The sequence below is a fragment of the Cricetulus griseus genome, chromosome 2 (assembly GCF_003668045.3).
Source record: "Cricetulus griseus strain 17A/GY chromosome 2, alternate assembly CriGri-PICRH-1.0, whole genome shotgun sequence".
Classification (NCBI taxonomy): Eukaryota; Metazoa; Chordata; class Mammalia; order Rodentia; family Cricetidae; genus Cricetulus; species Cricetulus griseus.
In genome coordinates this window covers 297,698,003-297,719,526 of record NC_048595.1, presented here as the reverse complement: position 1 = coordinate 297,719,526, position 21,524 = coordinate 297,698,003, and the positions used below count along the sequence as shown (strand labels likewise).

Genomic DNA, 21,524 nt, shown 5'->3' with positions numbered 1-21,524 from the left:
GTTGAAAATAAATGCACAAGAATCAACACAGTCTTAAAAAGATGAAGACATAGAAGAAATGCATAACAATGGATAGCTATCTATTGTTCAGCCCCATTTTATACCAGGTGCTACATTTCAATTAAAGCAATACTTAATATGCCACTCAAAAAATCACAAAAGAAAAATTGTATTAAATAGCAGTAAGATTGCTTCTATTGTGATAACAGACAATGCCTTGTACACGGGCACACCTGGCAGAGATGAGCTCAGTCAGTGCACGTACAAGTTTTCCCCAAGTCTGGTACTAACATGCAGAGCTAGCATTAAAGACACATTTTCTTCAGGAGAATGGCTGCAAGACTACACATCCAACACAGACCCAACTGGTAAGGTTCCCACCCAACACCAAATCAAGGACAGCAAAACCCTCCTTTACCTTATAGTACGAAATGATGTGCTCTTTAAGTAAAAGTCAGGAAGAGTATTTATGTAAAGAGAAGAACTATATAAGCTAGTCAGCATACATTGACAAAACAATACAAGCAAACAAACAAACAACAAAAAACCCAAACAACCAAAAACCAAAATAACAATAAAAAGCTAAAATTCCCAAGCAGGCAGATAATTACAACATTTATCTGATTTATGTGGAACTCACATACCCATTTTCAGAATATAAATTCTCAAAAGAGAGAAACGTATTGGTCAACAACAAAGTGCTCTTTATCCTAGCAGCTTTCATGCCATTCATTCTATAATGAATTACACAGACTCTGTTCTGTCCTACAGTTGGAAGACTAGAGACTTAATAGGACTTCCTAATACGAAAGATGCAGATCTAGACAGAGCTGAGAACAGTGCTCTCCACCTTGGGTTAAACAGAGACATAATGGGGTCAGCAGACAGTCTACTGATTTGTGGAGGAGCTTTCCTAAATGCCAACATTGTATCGCTGAGTCCAACAGTTCCCTAATTACGTTCTGCTATAAATTAATCATTTTATCAGAAGACAGTTTCCTTAAGTCAATACTGCATCAGCTTAAATGTTTGCAAACAAGAAAAGCAATTCAGAAATACTTTTGCATAAGTTCCTGTTTGCTTCTAGAAGAGATATTCAAAATTAAATTTAAAAATAGTTGGTAGTTTGACTGGGTCTGCGGAATCACTGTACAGAAACATTCCCAGACTTGGCCTATAATAAAAGCAACCAATGTGTGGGCGCTGCTGAACATTCATCACCAAAATCCTGGTTCTCTCTCATGCAGTTTACAAACACCCTGATGGTAGGCATGGATTATTTTCCACAAAGCACCACACATTTGCAAAGCAAATTACAAGGAAATTTTTCGCATTTTCTGATCTGTTATCATCAATTGTCACTGCAAAGACAGTTTAATTTCTAACAGGACCCAGGGCTCTTTGCCGTAATTCACATCCCATGAATCTTTTTTGGCCGCAGATCAGCTGCCCATTTTCACTGCTTCTACTGAACACTTAGTTGATTATCACCAAAGATGGATACAAAGAGGTTATGCTTTCTCTGTTCTTTGTCTTTCTCTTTTCTCTCTGACCACCAAGACCTCAAGAACCCTAGCACATAGGTTAAATTCAGGTTCCAGGAAAACTCAACACTGATGTGGTTGTTACATGAGAAATAAGCTCTCATTTCATTAGCTACTAGAAGTTTGGGTTTTATTTTTATCACCGTTGGAAAGACCCCAATTAACACACTGACTTTATTAGAGGCAAAGTGTCCTTGGCATCTAAGTGGTGATGCCAAATATGTGACATATGGGATATCAATTTTATTATTAATTTCTCCACTCATCTATGATGCTCTCAAGATACAGTCCTTTTTCATGCCAGAACTAAGTATGCTAGCATTTTGGATTTCTTGCTGTCAAGGTAAGCATTTAAAAAGACTTTATACTCTACCACTGTGGTGGATGGTAACATTTACTGCAGTTGTGCCTGACTTTCTATGCCTGCTGCAAATCACATCTCTGTAAGTTCATGAAATTCAGGGGTGTTTCCATGGGACACTTTATCTTAAGATGTCAGCAAGACAGTCCTCTTTCCAAAGAGTAAGCTCATTATTTTGTAAGGGGAAAAAGAAAACCTCAATTCTTACTAGTCGTGTTCTTTTGGACACACTTTCCAATCTGCAGTACACAAAGCCCCAGAGCACACCCAGCTTTCCAAGGCTCTCACTAAAAGGAATATTGTGGTCTTGGGACCAGCACACATGCATGGTAAGAATCCGCTGAAACCAAGGAAGTTTAATCATCCTCTAATGCAGATCTTTAGCTTCTATGTTGCTCCTGTTTAAATTGTGCCTTCTTAGAATCAATCACATAGAAGAAGCCATGTTTTTTTAACCCAGAAGTGAACTGAAAGTGTGACATGAAGGTATGTGTCCTTCGATGGTTCCCTGAAGAAGAATGACAATGAGATAAGCTAGAAGTACTGAGTCCCACAAAGTACATTTTCTTTTATCTTTTATGTTTTGTTTGTTTGCTTTAAAAAATATTCATAACTTGTGGCTGACAAAATGGCCAGGTTCACTGTCTTGATGTTTCACACAAATATTTATTTCTAGTTCAGTGTATGGTTGTTAAATACCAGATGCTGTTTCCATAGCTCATGTTTTTGGTTCATAAAATGTTTAGTATATTTTAATTTTTATTATACTCATCAAATAATAAAACAGAGTGCTAAAAAGAGTTTCACTGCAGACAGAACTTTTAATTCAAAACCCTACATGCACATGCATGTCGTCTCTCTCTCTCTCTCTCTCTCTCTCTCTCTCTCTCTCTCTCTCACAGACACACACACACACACACACACACACACACACACACACACACGCACACACACACCATAATGAAAAGCATATCATTGTGATGAAACTCCATGACCAAAAGCAACTTGAGGAGGAAAGGGTTTATTTCATTTACAATTCCTTATTGCAGATCATCATAGAAGGAAGTCAGGACGGGAACTCAAGCAGGGCTGAAACTGGAGACAGGAGCTAATGCAAAGGCCATAGAGGAGTGCTGCTTACTGGCTTTATCCTCATGACTTGCTCAACCTTTCCTATAGAACCCAGTACCACCAGTCTAAGGATGGCCCCACCCATAAGGATGGCCTAGCACCCATAAGGGGCTAGGCACTCCCCCATCAATCACTAATTAAGACAATGTTCTACAGGTTTGCTTACAACACGAACTTATGGAAATATTTTTCAGTTGAGGCTTCACTACCTGTAGTGACTCCTACTTGGATCAAGTTGGCATAAAACTAGCCAGGACAGAAAATCAATGAAATGGGTTTTCTCAATAATTGACACCAAATGGTTAATTCATTTTTTCTGGTGTCAGTTAAATCGGTTTCTGAGAAGTATATTCTTCATGGAGATCTCCCTGTGTGCTTTATGCACTGATTACTATTTCCTCTAGCTGTTTATTTCCTGCCTCTTTCTGTCAACAGACCAAAGATCTGAGCAAAATTTTCATCAGAATTATTTTGATCTCTCCTATACATGAAGAAAACAACAAGTATTTTAAAAGAAACACAGACATACCATAGAATATTGTCCATAGAAATAATATCTTTAATATTTGGTAGAGAATAAAGTTCGGATGTCAATATTGATAAGGATGTCATCTCTCCACCTTATAGAACATTCTCCTGGTCCCCTCCCAGTAATTCTAGTCTTCTATGAATGGTGCCAAATTCAGCTCTCAAGTTAATGTCAATGGAGTGACTCCTAGAACAAATACCCACACTCTGGTATTTTAAAGTCTATAATACTAACTGACTGCTCAAACACCAAGCTTTCCACAGTTTTCTTTACATACATCATGCTGTGACATTTGCAAGGCAGAATATCATAGTTTAAAATGTTAACTATATCTATCACTCTATAGCCTAAAACCTTTTAAAATACTTTGAAATGAGCCTTAAAATACTTTGTATTTTTGCTTTATGATGTCCATTTCTTGTTCAAAATTAAAAGAAATTACTTATAAAATCATAATTTTAAAAGTAAAAAGCACATTTAGACATTCAGTGATTTTTACCAATTCCTATGCAAAGTTAGCCATTAAAACAGCACAGTGATGTGTGTGTATGCTTACAAAATGGTAAACCTCAGGGACTGGGAAGTACCTCAGATGGCAGAGTGCTTGCATGCATGGTGTCTCAGGTTTGATCCCTAGAATGGCATAAAACCAGGCCAGGTAGTAGAGGCAGGAGGATCAGAAATTCAAGGTCATCCTTCAGGGCTACATAGTGCCTGAGGCAGCCTGACTGACATGAGGCTCTATTGTCTCCTGCATTTTACAGAAAGGAATCTGGCCTCCACATTTGAAATGTCCACTGCCCTGCCTTGCTGAGGAAACCACTGGGTTTTAGGGAGAAAAGAATCGGAACTCAAAGTAAGAAGTTCACCTACAGACCTCAAGACAGCAGTGGGATTTTAATAGAGTGACATATTTTTATAAAGCCATGGAGTAATGTACACATAAGGATATTCTGAGACATTCCTGGATGTTTATACATATGGAAGACGTTTTCCAGGGGACCCTGTACAAATTGAAAACTAAAATGACGTTTTCATAGCTAACCTCGAGCCTAGAGAAACCATGAAGACTCGGGAGGGTGAGGAGCTTCATTTGTCTGGAGAACAGCTCCTGTGGCACAATTAGGACTCAGAAGAAAGGGAAGCAGTAGTTAAATTTATATTTCAGAGTTTTTACCCAGCTGCCCCCGCTGACTGGAGTTCTCTTCACAAAGAGTTCAGATGTGAACTTCAGCTGGGTGTGGCGGGGAACACGAACTGACAGATCTGTGTGGGAAAGCACACACTGGCTGTCAGACTATCTTTACAAAATGGGAAAAGTACTTTATAAAATGGGAAAAATCTGACTCAAAAGGTGTATAGCTTCAAAAGAAACCAAACGAATGCTTTAAAGTGTTCCTGTCACCTTAAAAGCTACTCTCAGCTTATGATTCACCACCCCCTCCCAACATCCTGCTCTAAAGTGGAGGCCAAAACTGTTTTCTCCTTGTCTGCAACACACAACTGACTGGAGATTACTACAGAGGCCCAGTGCCAGTGTCGAGTGCATTAGCTCTCTTGTCCATAGGGCTTTGGATACTTGTTTAAAACTAACCAGGCTGACCCAGATTAGCACTCCAAAGAGAATTCGGTTCAATTTGCAGATACAGTTACAAATATGCCATCTCCCTTCTGTCATTAATTGGCACTCAAAACTGTAGAAATGGGATTTATGTAGGAACGGGTGGAAGAAAAATAGATTTATTTTGGCCAGTGCTATGTCCACCTCAGCCTTCCTAATCAGCTATGTTGTTAGACCATTGGCTAGGCAGGTCTGGAGCCTGCAAAGCGGATCAGCTAACAGCTGTGCATCCATCAGAAGTGCAGGATGACACTTGAAGCTGTGGATCTATGGTGTAAGTCAAGAGGACTGAGAGTTCTGAGGAATTACAACCTTTGGAGGCCAGAAAAAGAATCACACCCACAAAGAATGTCCATAAAACAATAATTTAAAATTCATTAGTAGCCTGGAAAGATGACTCAGCATTGAAGAGCACTTGCTGCTCTTGCAGAAGACTCAGTTGAAATTTTCAGTACTCACATGGTCACTCACAACCTTCTGTAACTCCAGTTCCAAGGAATATGATGCCCTCTTCTGACTTTTGTGAGTACCAGGCTCATGAGTGGTACATAATCCTTTGTCCAGGCAAACACTCATACACATAAAATAAATTAAATGTTACAACTAATGAACTGATTACAATAAACGTCTTCATGATTCACAGAGGCCTAGATCATGACATTGTTCAGATATCATCCACCATGTTACAAGCTGGTAAGATGACAAGTAGGTGCTGATGATGAATAGAGTGGTATGAAAAAGAAACCCCAAGCAAGACTCCCCTGACTCTACTGCTTGTTGGCTGTGAGAACTTGGTCAAGTTATTTCACCTTCTAGTTTCTTTATTTGTAAGATGTGTGTTTTCACAGTACATGTATACAGTGGTGGTGAAAGTTAATTGAGCTGATACATATCAAGCATTTGAAACAGTAACTGACACATAGTGAGCTTTATAGAGGTTATTATTATTATTTCACTTTGACAAAATAATGAACTCAATCTAAGCCATTTTAATACCAAGGTAGAAATTAAAACCCACTTGAACCGAGCTAAGAGGATATGAGATGAAGTAAGCATTACACAAGAAGAACTGGAGAACAATGTAAGCTCAAAACTGAATTTACTTATTTGCAAAGGAATAATACCAACAGGCATCATCAAGCTAAAATTCCACAGGAAGAAGGAAATGATTCTACAAACAAGAGGAAAGGAATAATTGCATTCTGGAGTCTTGAACAGATGGGAGGGACAGTTCACACCAGCAGAAGCTGACGGTGGTAATATGTGATAGCATACACTCCGATATGGTTATTTTCTCTATTTTGGGAGATGTGGTTGCTGGAAAGAAGTTATTAGAGATTGGAGGAGAAAGTACAAAGAGTGAAAACATTGCCTTAGAATGTGGATTTATTAGCTAAGAGTAGAATTGCTTAACGGTGTTGGTTATACATGTAAAATTAGCAATCATTCTTGCAGAGTCCAGTCAACATTACAAAAAATATTCTTTCAAAATCAACCTTACAAGTATTTCATAACAATGAAATAGTGAATTTTCCTATATTCTTTCCACATAGGACAATTCTGTTCTAACATCATTTATTTAGAAGTATCTATTGAAATTATCTGTTGGCTTGAGAATTTGATTTTTCCTTTATAGACATATCAGTATTTAATTAGAACATATATTTCCATGCTTCACCAAGGGACTTATGAAAGCTGATGGTTCCTAACTGTAGACCCAGGGCCATATTCATGCTGACAGCATGTTTCAGTATACAGTAAGTAAAGTTATAAATGGTAATGTTATGTGTCAACTTGACTGGCTGAGGATGTCCTAGTCTATGGTCAAACATTTGTGCATGTTTCTGTGGTATGTTTCCAAAATAGGTTAGTGATTAAATAGAGGAAATCTACCCTCAATGTACTGAGGACCCATCCAACATGTTATGGGTTAGAGAACATCAAGAGGCAGAGGAAGATTTAACTCTCTGTCTCTGGAGCTTGGGATATCAGAGCTCCTTGCCCTCAAGCTTTCAAATGTGGGGGCCTACATCAGTGGGCTACTGTGATCATGTGAGCCAGACAGAAATACAATTGGTTTGGGACTATGAAGAACTCTAATACAGATGCCTATTAGATTTAGGTTCTAAAATACAATATTTGCTTGACTGTATGAAAGTCTGTAGTTCTGCATTTTGATATTTTGTCTTTTTTTAAAAGTACCTCAATATCTGCTCTTTCTGTAGTCCATTTAAGAAGCACACACTGAAGAAGGAAGAGTAGCATCCTAGCCTCTATCGGAAAGCAAAAGCACAATGCCTGTTTTTAGTGTATGCATCCTATGCAAGTTCCCTTGATGAGACAACTCCACTCTGCTGGGCTCTGGGATGACTAAACTACTCAGTCAAACTATTCAATAAGATGGTAGAAATGTCAAAGACTTTACTTTTTCTTCAATTACTTGCTGACTTTCATCTTTGTGAATCTTTTTATTTTGTTTTGTTAGAACTTAATAGTGCTTTCATCTGGGCATCAAAGACACCACTTTACCTAAAGCAGACTGTAGTCAAGCCAGAAGACCATTTTTGACTGTCCTTCAAAAGCAACAGAAACCAAGAGCCAGCTCACTAGTCTTTCATCCTTAAAGTACAAAATATGTTAAAAGGTCAAGACATTCCTCAACATTGAAATTACACAGAGACAAAGCTAGGACATTGCATCAGTGCCACATTAGAGAATAAAACAATTATTTCTCTTGGAGTTCTTTAAACCATGAGTGAGCCTAAATTTGAATTCTATACTTCTTTCCATCTTTCCCTAATGAATAGCTTTGTGCTCTAGTTATTGAACAGCACAGAAAACAGAGATATAGGAATGAATGAGGAATTTCTTGTCCTCATTAATCTTTAACAGCGTTTACAACAAGTAATTTACTGAATTCAACTGAGCCCCAAACCTCAAACAGGCTTTATGTACCTCTAACCAAACCATTGCTTCATTGCTTTCATCAGATTATATTTAAGCTCTCTCCTCTCTCTCTCTCTCTCTCTCTCTCTCTCTCTCTCTCTCTCTCTCTCTCTTTCTCTCGTGTATCTGTGTATCTGCTTCTGTCTCTCCTTCTCTCACAAACATTCATTATTTATGGACAGGGACATGGAAGAATATATAATTTAAGATTAAAGCACTAAGGTTAGGTTGTAAAAACTAAAAACTAATTACTCGGGAGGTCCAAGGCATAGTAAGCAGATTAAATTTAAGCAGTCTAAGTACACAGTAGGGAAACAGATTGAGTACATAGTTTTGAATGGTCTCAAAGCATGTTATTAACTTGGTTGCAAAGTCAGTCAAAGGTTCAGTTTCTGAAGGCAAGAGGTATATCAGAAAAAGCTATTCCCATAGGACATTATATCTTGTGTAGATGGAGAATAACATCCACCATTATTATGAGACTGTCATTGTATAAATCTGGGCCCCTGTTTCTGCAAGACCAATAACTTCTTTAATTAATAGGTTTCTTAATCACACAAGTATATATTTGTGATGATCTAGACGAATCAAAAATTGGATAGACTGCCCTCTGCTGGAACAATTTTAAGCATACAATTACATTAAAGCCAATGCAACAGTATGATTACATTCTAACTCATCTATTCACTAACCTAGGCTACTATCTGAGCATTCAAACCTTTGCAGGAACCAATAGCCCCTATCTTCACCTAGAAGTCTCCTTTTTCTTTTACACATCATCCCAAATGTCACCAGCCTTTAGCAAAGCCCCTTTTTAACCAGTTTAAGTAGTTCCAGATCCCATAGAAGAGGACATTATGGAGTCAGACCTGCTGTGTTTCAGCCAGGTATTTGCAGATAGCTGAATTTCTCCTTTGCTGATTATTTTTCTTGATAAAATAACCCATGAGTATAAGTACTGTGCTTCACCATTTAGGATAGCTGTAGGATTTGAACTAGCACTTGGTATACAGCAGGTGCTTATCAATGTTCAGGGACTGAACAAATGAGTAATGCTGCTTGTCTATATACAATAATGTATATATTATAGTAATATGACATATCTATATACTACAATGACCAGAGCTACACTGAAATTAATATTCACAACTTATTTGTGAAAAATATGACTCAATTCAGCAGTTTTGAACTGATTGAATTCATATATTAAGTGTCTAATATCCAACTAATAATACATCTTTAACTTCTTTAAAAATGTTCCAAGATTTCCAAGGCTCATATGCAGAAGTCTACAATTACAGTGAGTGGTCTCTCTCCTTATTCATGGGGAATACAATCTAAATCCCCATGCTTCCTTAACCCACATATAGTACCAAGCTCTCTATATCATATTTTCCCTGAATCCACTCCTAGGAGAAAGTTTAACTTATAAATTTGGCATAATAATAGATAAAATAATTACTCATAAAACAGAATTTTATAACATTATAGACTAATAAAAGTTAGGTGAATTGTTGTCTTTGTCTCAAACATCTGATGTAGTGAACACACTTTTCTTGTGATGAAGTGAAATTATGCCCAAGTGATTAGATAAAGTGAGGTTTGATGTTTTCTGGTGCACTGTGTTAATGACTACTAGGATAAGATATGTTTTCTGCTCATCTCCTCTACCCCAAAATTCAATGCATTTCCATCATCACTAAGCACTTACTCTGTAATATGATGAAAACGTTGCAGTTTGAAAAGAGAAAAAATGAGCAGTTACTTATTTTACCTTATTCATGACTTAACAAGTAAGAAACTCATTTTTAGTATAGACCTTAGCAACCTGGGCATATTATTCTTTCTTAAATTTCCAAGTAAGCTGTAAATTTTAATCCTATCACTTAAAGAAGCCATTTGAACTTCTCTATGGTATATCTGAATTTCTAGCTCCACTATTCTTGTAATTTGGGGCCATTTTAAAATAAAAATAATAGTAACTTGAACACAAGCTGTCCATTGACACCACGGCAGTCAGCTGGATAACCTGGATGACAAACCTAGATGACAATTAAGTAAGAGCCCTACATCTTGACTGGAAGTCAGCAGGAAGTGGTCTGAGACACTGGACATGGCTTGAGTGTATATAAGACACCTACTCCAACAAAGCCACACCTCCTAGTAGTGTTACTCTCTTTGAGCTTATACAGGTCAATTACATTCAAACTACCACAGAAGCATAGGCAATGTGGATATGCTGAATAAACAACAACTTAATCTTGCATTGAGGGAGATTATGAGATGTTTTATCACACTATTCAGAATGACACAGAATTTAAAACATGTTTATTTCAGTAATTTTCTGTTTGATAATTTTGGATTTCAGGGGGCACTCAAACCTAAACTGGAGACAGGGGAGATACTATAGCTATAAAAATAGCTATGAAAATCAAGCAAGGATTATAGAAATAGGTAACGTACTAAATTTTTTGTGTCTGTTTTAAATTCTTGTTTGTTTTTCAAGACAGGGTTTCTCTGTGTGGTCCTAGCTGTCCTTGAACTTGCTCTGTAGACCAATCTGGCCTCAAACTCAGAGATTTACCTGCCTCTGCCTCCCAAAGTGCTGGGATTAAGGGAATGTGCTACCATGGCTAGTTTGCCTGATTAAATTTTTAAAATTAAGAAAAGAGGATTAGTAAGATGTCTCAGAAACTTGCAACAAAAGCTGTTTAACCTGAGTTCAATCCCCAAAAACTTATGTAAAGTTGGGAAAGAACCAACTCCATAAAGTTGTGCTCTGGCCTCCATATATTCACTGTAGCATGTATGTGTCACCTCCCAGCACACACACACTAAGAGTATACCAATTGGTTATCCAATAACAAATGGGCAACACTGAAAACATACATACAAATAACATTATACAGACTAAGCAGGTTACATTTAGTAGTGTGTGTGTGTGTATGTGTGTGTGTGTGTGTGTGTGTATGTGTGTGACAATGGAAAATGAGGAAATGAATTTGAAAGAGAACAGGGGGGTTGGATGAAGGAAAGGGAAGAGGGAATGATATAATTATATTATAATCTCAAAAATAAAAGACTAAAAATTTAAAAATAGCCTAAGTCTCTCTATCTCTGTCTCTATCTCCTCCTTTCTCTCTTTTCCTTTCCTTTCTTTCCCTCATATTTCTCTTTAAAAAGATAGAGTTGATTAATGCAATGAGTTGAGCATTTGTTTCATGTGGGGAAGGGCAGCAGAACTGAGAAATTACCAGAGGACTTGGGCACAGGAGGGAAACGGACAACATCAGCTAAGTACAGTGTTCCTCCCACTTATTGTTATATGAATAATGGTGAAGTCACAATGGCTATATCTGAGTTGTGAATGAATGGATATGTCTCATTAACTAAATGGATTCTTGAACATACACTTTAGAGTTATTACACAGGTATGTTGTCTTTGAAACTGTCCTCCTAGGGAACACTGTACTCTCTAGTTGTGCCACTATTTAGAATTTGCTAGATATATTCCTTCCCTTCAGGTCTGGTTTTATAGCAATTATTACAGGTATTGGTTGTTCACTGGGTGACTATTTGATTACTATTTGTCTCCATGGCAATGCAAGTGACACAAGGACGGGGACTGTGAGTGTTTCACTCACCACAGTTCAAGGCCCTGCTCCTGAGCCCTTCATGAGGAAGCACTCAATAAATTCACTTGTCCATTGTGCATTCACTTCTCAGAAACTGGGTGGAGAGTAACCATCTTGGCAGGAGGAGAGGAACTTTGCCCCTCCCTTTGGCGATCAGACTTTGAAATAATGGTCCCTGGGCTATTGGAATTTTACAGAGGGTGTTTCATGCTCAGAGAAGGAAAAGACCTGGTACTGGCCAGAAAAGGAACTTGACTCTCAGAAATAAAAAATTATACTGTTCTCTGTCAAACCACCTTTCAAGATAGAATGAAGCCAAAACATGGATGAGTCAATGATGACTGATGCCACACAACAGCCAAGATCACTCTATTTTACATACCTCTTGTTTCCATTTAATTCTAAACCTCATGTCAGAAAACTGGAAAGATAGACTTGGCAAGCCGCTGGACCTCTTTGTTCCACTTCCCAATGTGGATCTATCAAATAAACCCCCATTCTCTGCTTTTCAACCTTGATTTGTCTCTTGAATAGGCTATAGAGGGAACGCTTAGCTTGTCAGGACTCCCAGGAACCAGGCTCCTCTGCAGTCTACCATCCATTGTTAGAGCCCCATGACTCAGGCTCTGCACTCTGCCACCCACTGTTAGAGCCCCCAGGACCCAGGCTCTGCACTCTACCATCTGTTGTTAGAGCCTTCAGGATCCAGGCTCTGCACTGTACCAGCTCCTATTGTTAGATGCTCTTTATTGGTAAAACTTGTATGGAAATTACCTCAGCTAGTTACCTGGTCCCTCTAAAAAGTGCTGAATTAATTTAAGATTTAATTCTGTATACTAAGATTCTTATGAGAGACCAATATAATAAATGCCCCCTAGAATGTAATCTTTCACAATGTTTACAAAATATTTGTAAACCATCTATTTCCTGAAGTTAAGGTTCATATGGCAAGATTTTCTTAGGAAAAGAAGAAAAATGGTCTTTCTGATAAATTTCTGTGGTTTCTGCTTTTTCTTTTCTACCACAAGTACAGGCCAAGTCGAGCTCCTTATAAACCAAATTAGTGTATACCTGGCATTCACTCATCTGTTTTTCATCATTCAAATCAATTTTTGTTATAGCTTTAATTATATTAGGTCTAAATGTTTTAAGAATCTAAGACACTTTGAACTTATTATTGAAATAACACTATAATTAAATATTAAATCACTTCCAGTATAAAATATTTTAATAATTTTGACAAATTGTAACTTTCTGAAACTCCAATTTTCAAAATATCTTGAGTTATTAAATGTATTTCCCTGAAGACACTTCAGAACTTTAACTGACTTTAATTCTGGTATGTACAATGTAACATTTTATAAGTAAGATTCCATACAATGTAGCAGCATTCAGGGAATTAGTATTACACAAGCCACAATCATCTTAGTGGTTTAAACCAACAACCTTCCTTCCTATAACAGAATTCAGTGGGCTGACTATCTGGGCTGGGTTCAGCTGAGCAGTTTCTGATGTCATCCATTCCTTTTCAAGCTGCCAGCTTTTCATGTGTGGCCAGATGGTCTAAGAGGGTCTCACTCTATGTGTCACTGGATGTTACTCAACTGCAACTCTCTCTCTCACACAGCTACTTTAAAGAAACACTGGTTTGGTTCTAAATCCAGCCAGGTAAACAACCCTAGTGCTGAAGTGTTTGTCAGCGCCATGCTTGCAACACTTTGCTAATAGCCTATTGGTCAAGTCTAATCATATGCTCAGGCTCATTGATGCTGGTAGACTTGATTAAGTGGGAGCTGTTGTTATGATTTCCTATAGGGTGCAGTAAGTTCATCAAAACAACCTTCCTTGATTCATGTACTACTGTAGTCTCTTCCCTTGACCAGATAAGACAACCTCAGGATAGCAGTTACAGTTTATTCCAGTTTTCTAGGATTTTGGTTTAGCTTTGACTGGTGGTAAAGACAGAATTTTCTTCTTTTTAAAAATGAGAAAATAAGGTCAGGCTCAGACACTGAAATATGTGAAAATCAATATTTCACTAGATCAGTCATGGTTCCTACATTCAGAGCAAAAATATAAAACTGAAGAATAATATCTTTATAAAGCAGTATGGAGAGTGTCTATAACTATGAAAATATAGCAAATAATGACAGTAGTACTGACATTCTTCAACTTTTCTTACAGAGACTGGAAATATCAAAGGAGCACAAAACACACTTTATGGTGGCAAGTTAAAGATGTTGATGATAATTATAGCTCATTGTTTATAACTTGAACTCAAAAAGTCCTATGAAATAAATATGGTTCAAAAGTGAACATTGTAACTCTCTGGTTCAGTAAAGCATCATACCCTGATACTGTTTCAAACCGGTTTATCAATTATCAACTACTCAAAAGAAGAAATATATATTCAAAGACAGGCTTGATCTTCTACTTGGAAGCTTGCAATTAGAGTGCTTCTGAAAGCAATTGGAATAGTTGTCAAAAGTCTGTCTCCAAACTACTTTGCTGCCTTCCCAGTACACTGGCGGTTCTTTCACATCCAGGGACAATCATTTCTGTGCCAAAACATCCCCTCCCCCTTTTCTAAGCAGGTACAATCTATTGGGACATCCTGTGAAATATAACTCCTCTGAGCAAGCACCCTTCCCTAAAACCCTCAAAGGAACATGTGTCCTCCCTGGGTCTGGCCACAAAAGTTGTCTTCTATGGAATGCTAGCCCTTGGACTGGTTTCCTAGGAGCTGGCTCTCCATATCCCAGGTGAGCTCAGGTTAGGTATCACACCTTCACATCACAGCCCTTCACACCTAGAGAAAGACCAATTAAAATGAGATCAATGAGGAGAGGAAGGTAGGAAATAGGAACTGGGAGAGAAGGAAGGGAGTGGAGAAGGAAATTAGGAAGGAAGCCAGGGAGGAAAGGGGTGCTGGTCCCAGTGCCCTGTCCCTTCTGATGACTCTCTTGCTGCCCCACTGCCAGATGTTCTTCATGTCTGACCTCCACGCTGTCAAGAATCAGTTCCAGATTTGGAGGCTGGTATGTGGAGGAATAATTTGTCTTGACTTGAAAGATACTTTTTGCGGTAGTCTCCTTATTTATAACTTCAGAATATTTGAAAGAAGCTAAAGGAGCAGGAAGTTTGCATCCTTCTTGCTGGGCTCCTGGGTCTTGCCAATCTTGTTTGACCTCATCCCTGTACAGGGGCCATGCTAATCTTCTCTGTATTGTTCCAATTTTAGTACATATGCTGCTGAAGTGAGCAGAAAGAGTAACAGGTCTGGACCCTTCTCTGGTAAGATAAGACCATGTGAAAATACATGGATTAATAGAAATGAGTTAATAATTAAGACAGAGCTATCCAATAAGAAGCCCTAGCCATCAGCCAATGGTTTTAAATATAGCATCTGTGTATTTATTTGGAGCTGAGAAAGGCAGCAGGACCTGGCCTGGAGGGACAAGAAAAACTCTAGCAACAGAGGGGAACATGAGAAGGAGAAAGGAAGGAAGAGCAACACAACAAAAATTAGCAATTTTACCCTTCACAGGGGTCATGGTAAATGTGACCATTAAAACATAGTGTACGTACATGGTTTTTAATATATTTACAAAAATCATATAGTATAAACATGATATAATTCCCTGTGTGTAGAGCAGGAATACTAAGTGCCACCCCCCAGTGTTGTTATTATAGTTAGGAATGGGCAAGGTAAGATCAGAGTCAAGTGTCTAGACTCCCTCAAGTCAGAGCAACAGCCACACGCTTTCTTCCCTCACACTGAGAAGGGTTTCTTTTATTGGCTTCATTGAGGCTACAATGGAGAGGGAAAATGCAGTTTGCAAAGTTGGTTGGGCATATCTGATCTGTTTATCTAGATAACCTAGACTTTAGAACTCAGTACTAAAGTCATTACTAAGCTAAGTTTTTTACTATCATTTTCTGCTTATAAAAGAAATTCTTTCTCTGAATTTCTTCAGTGTGATACTTCCAGCTTATTCTCAGAGATACCAGATGCAACAGTCCTAGAGATCTAGTTCTGTATTTCTGGTTCTTGCACAGGATGATAGTTCCAGTTGGACATGGTAAGTAGACATGCTCACTGGGCATGGCAGCCAGTGACGAACAGCCTTTGCAGTCAACCACATCTTAATTCAAAGTTTTGCTCAGTAAGAGGAAAGCTCATTGCATTCTCCAAGACTGTTTTGTCAATAATGGGACAGTCCCTAGATGACAGACTTATGAAGATCACACAAGAAGATGCTGGAGAAACAGTAGATGCCTGCCACATAGACCTTGCCCTGTACATGCCAAACAAAATACAATAGAACCCAATCTCCAAGTGCAAAGCAATTCTATCAGCTCTGCATTCTAGGGAGAATTCTACCTGTTGTAAAGTGTTAGTACAACTGTTAGTACATTTATGCAGATGATAAGCTTTACATTTGGCTTTGGAAATACCCAAGATCAGAGATAAAATGCCACCTCAAGGTAAGCAAGTTTGTGGAATTCTATTGCTTGGTGATTTGTAGTGAGATAGTGCTCCATTCTGTCTACATTTTCCCTCCCCTGCCTGTCATGAGAGATACATTATTATCAGCTGCTCCTGGCATTTGTTAGCTAAAACAACGACAACCAAATAAATAAAGGTTTTGCTTATATCAACATCTAATGAAGTATCCAGAAAGGCTCTTCCTCCAAGGCCCCAGCCACCTCCACTGAACTTGATCCACAGGCAATGTGACTTAGAAAATATGACTGAATTCATAAGTGAATACTGAATACAGATCACGCAATCTGCAAGCCCTATAGACAATACTACCATTCATATTCTAGAGATTTAAGCAAGAACTTCTGGAGTAATTCAAATTTATTTTAAGCTGCAAGTGCGAATATTCTCCCTCATCCTTTGTATCTTCAATGCCCCTTTTTTTCTCGAAGGAGAAAAGCTTAAGCTGTTGATGGCAGTGAACTCCCCATGTGTGGCCCAAGAGCACACACAGATACAAGGGCCTATGTTAGAAAGAGGCATGATTGGAGCCTACAGAAGTGTGAAGAGCATAGAGCCCATTTCTGCCACTGAATTAGAAAAGACAAGAGAATGCAGAACACGTGTGTGGTCTGAGAGCAGCGGCTGTAAGACTAGACAGGAACATCGCTCCCCAGTTGCCCATCTCAGCCCTTCTCATAATACCCCCAACAGTATCCTAGTGATAGAACAGTAACTCAGTCACATGTATAGAGAAAGAATGTTCTATGCTTTCAGTTGTTTCCTTTCTACAATGCTTTATTCTAGAAAACACTTTAGATGGAGATTTTGTATATCCAGAGCTTGGGCCAGCAGAGCCTCTGGGGTCCTCTAGGCAAAAGAATCACCTTGTGTCTCTCAGTTCATGAAGCTAGCACCTTTTCATGGAAAATTTTTGGCCATGCTGTGACTTCTGTCCCACCCCATCACACACATCACTCTTTAGATTCAGCATAATACACTCTCATCTTCTCTAAGAGTTAGACCACGCCCATTAGCTGACCAGGCAATTATTAACTAACTGCAATATATCCAAACACTCTTTGTTGGTTATAAATGCTTTGGATAGGTTGAAGAGTCTTCATTTATATCGATTTAAATATAATATATACACAGAGACATGAACTACTTGCAAAGGTGCCAGTATGGGTTGAACTTATAATTTCAAAATATTTCTTAGCTGTATGAAGTAGTTTGAATTTTCTTTCAAGTAGTCATTAATATCCATTAGTCAAAAAAAGTTGTCCAAAACTCTAAGAGGTAGGAATGGAAATGTTAATTGGTAAGTTAATGCTAATTACAAGAAAAGCAGAGAAAACAGGGCTGAATTGTAATATTCCCAAGGATTCTAATCTAGGAGGCTTTGTTCCAATAGAGTCAGCATGAGGAAATAGGTTGGAGATTTACAGATATTTGCATGGTTCTCTTTCTGGAAAATGCAAATTGCTTAAGAAAATAAAAAGATCTAAAAATTGCATCATGTCAGATGAAAATGAGTGCAGGAGAGAGCACGATTTGCCTGCCTTGGTATCTTCGCCTCTCAGTTCAGAAACAAGAAAGCTTCCTTCTGTACTTTTCACTTTTACATGAAATTATTTTAGTCAAAGAAACCTTAAAAAGAAGTCTCAAATCTACCTTAACTTCTCAGCCTTTAATTAACTTTTTAAAAGTTAATTTAAACAAGACAAATGAAGCTGCTGGTAGATGGGAAGATACGCAGTATTCATGAGAAGCTAGTTTCTATTTTTAGCTGCTTACCCTGAAATACAAGCAAAAACCTACAGAATTACGGATCATATAAGCTGTTTTCTCCAGGACAGCACTAAGTGGTATTAACCCTCTGTTACACCCACCTGAAAATGAAAATTGCAGATCATTTTGTGTCCATATCTAGCACACAGCTTGACATGGAAAGCACAATGAGTGACTGAAAGCTAAATGAGGGAGAGAAACATAACTGTCCACTTTGCTTTAAAAAGATGATCCAGAGGAGAATTAATTTTAAAACATCATATTTTAATGATTAATGTTTAATTTAATGCTCAAAGAGACCTTTATAGTAACCTGCCAAATTCTTTTCCAATACTGAGAACTCTTCAACAAAAAGCTAAATATGGAGGGGTTAGAGGGAAGAAAGGGAGAAATGTTGTAATTATATTATAATCTCAAAAATTAAAGGAAAACATATTAAAAGACGAGAAATGGCTTTTGCACATCAGTTTCCTCTCTTCTGTGTTCCCAGATCCAGCCACATTTTCAAATGGCAAAAAAGGTGTTGCATTTCTAGAGGGGATGGGCAGGTACATTGCTTACTTTTGTGTTGTGATAAAATATTGGACAAAACAAATGAAAGAAAAAAGTGTTGATTTTGTCTCAGGGTTTCAGAGGAGTCAGACTATGGTTGCTAGGCCCCAAGTAATTATGCAAATTTCAAGGCAGCAGAAGTATGTAGCAGAGGACAGATGCTCACATCCCAGGAGACAAGAAGCAGAGGCCAGAAATAATACAGCCTGGGAACACACACACACACACACACACACACACACACATGTGTGTGTGTGTGTGTGTGTGTGTGTGTGTGTGTGTGTTATAACATATATAATATATGTTAAATATATATAAATTTGAGAAGAAAAAAGAAAAAGAAAGGTGTTTTCTTGCTTTCTATTTCAAGTCCAGTTTATTTTCAGATGTGTCTGCTATCTTCTTGACCTTGTGTGCAATCTGGAATTTTCCCTAGTGTTCTGGCCCAATTAGGGACAGGAATAAAGTGAGCACAAATGGATGCAATTACCATTGTATCTTTTATTGCTTCTCTATATTAAAGGAAAAACAAAACAAACAAAAAACCCTTCTAATCTTAGCAAAGATAGAGGAAGTTTTCATTGAATAGGATAGTATTTTTTGTAGTAACTTTTAAAATAGACAGACTCTTAAAGACCTCACATTTCAAAGGGCAACTTTTTGTTTTGAATCTCTAAACTATGGTGATAGCAAACTACCACACTATTAGGATTCCTAAAATACACCTGAGAGACTGCTCACCTCTCCTAGGACACACAGAGACCTCTCACCTCTCCCAGGACATGAGGGAACTGCTCACATCTCCCAGGACATGAGAGACCTCTCACCTCTCCCAGGACATGAGAGACCTCTCATCTCTTCCAGAACATGAAAGACCTTTAACCTCTCCCAGGATACACAGAGAACTCTCACCTCTCCTAAGACCTGAGAGACTGCTCACCTCGCCCAAGAAACACAGAGACCTCTCATCTCTCCCTGAACACAAGAGACTGCTCACCTCTCCCATGACACACAGAGATTGCTCACCACTCCCAGGAAACATGGAGAACTCTCACCTCTCCTAGAACATGAGAGACTGCTCACCCCTCCCAGGACACACAGAGACCTCTCATCTCTCCCAGAAAATGAGAGACTGCTCACCTTTCCCAGGACATGAGAGACCTCTCATCTCTCCCAGGGCATGAGAGACTGCTCACCTCTCCCAGGACACACAGAGACAGCTCACCTCTCCCAGGAGCTGCAGGCTCAGGACAGAGCTGCTTTCCAAGAGGTGGCATAAGTGATACATAACCCCAGGGGATTCAATGTCACTATCCTGACAGGACATCATCTCAGCCTTCTAAGTTAGGCCACAGCACTTCAGGACAGGATTGGACTGATTACAAGCCACTCCCACTCCCCTTTACTCAATTTGGCATCCGAGATCAACACTTTTGGACACTTGCAAAATCTTATTAACTTGCTTCCTGAAAGTTTGGATTTTATTATTAGAAAGTTAACCTGAAGTTTCTTTATACACTTTTAAAAAGGTTTGACCAATCAAATAAAACTTGTCAAATGAGTGCAGTATATATATGCCAGTTACTCTAGACAACAATCTAAAAGTAGTGTAGAAGCCCACCACTTACCCAAGACTTGCAAAGTTAATCAGGGAAATGTACCCTGATGCATACAGCCGACCCAGCCCCCCTCAAGTGGAAAAAAGAAGCTTTCTGCTCCTGGCTCAATTTAAACCTCTGCTGTTAAGTGTGCAAAAACCTGAGAATTTGGCCAAACTTTTAAAAGAAAGGCCTAGAGGAGTTCATTGTGTTTATGCCTTTCTGTCATTGTACACCATATCCAAACAATGTATTCCAATCCAGGTCCTAGCAATCTCAGCTCTGTTATCCACATGGTTCCAGGTGTTTTCCTTCTTTAGTTGCCTCCTTCTGTCTCTCTCCTTTCCTTTTCACTTTGTTTTTCTTTTGATTTGTCACCAATAGCTTTGATACAGGAATGTAACTTTTACCATTGTTTAGATCAGATTTTTACTAAGGCAGTTCAGACATCTCTATTAGGGCATGTTACCCACAAAATGTATTCCTTAAAACAAAATAAATCATTGATAAAGTCTGTAATGAAAAATGACTTAAATACACATATTAAGCTTTTACTTATGGCCAATTTCTGTTTTACTGATAATGACCAGTCATTTATTAGATGCTTTAAGTGTTTTTGTAGAAAAAAGCACTAAATTGGTAGAAAGAGAACCATGCTTTTCTAAGTTTTAACACACTCACAAATTCTTTGTCTTTCATTCAAATTGACTTGCTATTACAATTTCCCCCATTACTTCCTTTTATTATGCAATTAGCTGTTTAAAATCACTAATGTGGGTCTCCTGAAGGCTGTGCACAAAATTAACTTCAATTATTTTCCAATGCAGACTGTAGCTTAGTCACTGTCCCTAGAGAGACATCACATAATTGTCCTAATTTGCCAAGTTAACAAGAATCATACCTTAACGTGTATTTCCATTGTTATTCCTAACTCAAACTGGAGGCCAAGAAATGAAACCAACAGGAAACATAATGACTTTTACAATGGAGTTTATAATTAGGACTCAAAACATAAGATTTCTTCAGAATGAAAAACTCCCTAGCAGGATTAGACGTTTCATTCCCATCCGAGCCCTGTCACCTTTCCCTGACAACCTATGCAAATGAAGTTTTCAATTCCCAGAAAGCTAAAAATTACAGCTGTGATTCCCTTTATTCTAGTCACTGTGGGGGGGGGGGGAGAAGGAAAGAGAGAGGGGGGAGGGAGTGAAGGAGTAAGGAAGGAAGGTGTAAGAACAAAACACCTGGATGACCCTGACCCCGCCCCCTAACAACAGGGCACTCACTCACCCGCCATGCATTGCGACCTGTGAGGGGCAAAGCCCCACTG

The 21,524-nt window shown here is 38.4% G+C and overlaps 1 protein-coding gene and 1 pseudogene across 1 annotated transcript in view; both read right to left on the bottom strand.

The window, feature by feature from the left end:
- Window positions 1–21,524, bottom strand: part of Mctp1 (multiple C2 and transmembrane domain containing 1) — a 551,176-nt gene that overhangs the window by 375,140 nt on the left and 154,512 nt on the right. The gene's annotated exons all lie outside the window — the stretch shown is intronic.
- On the bottom strand, window positions 14,957–15,032 carry LOC113834205 (annotated as a pseudogene).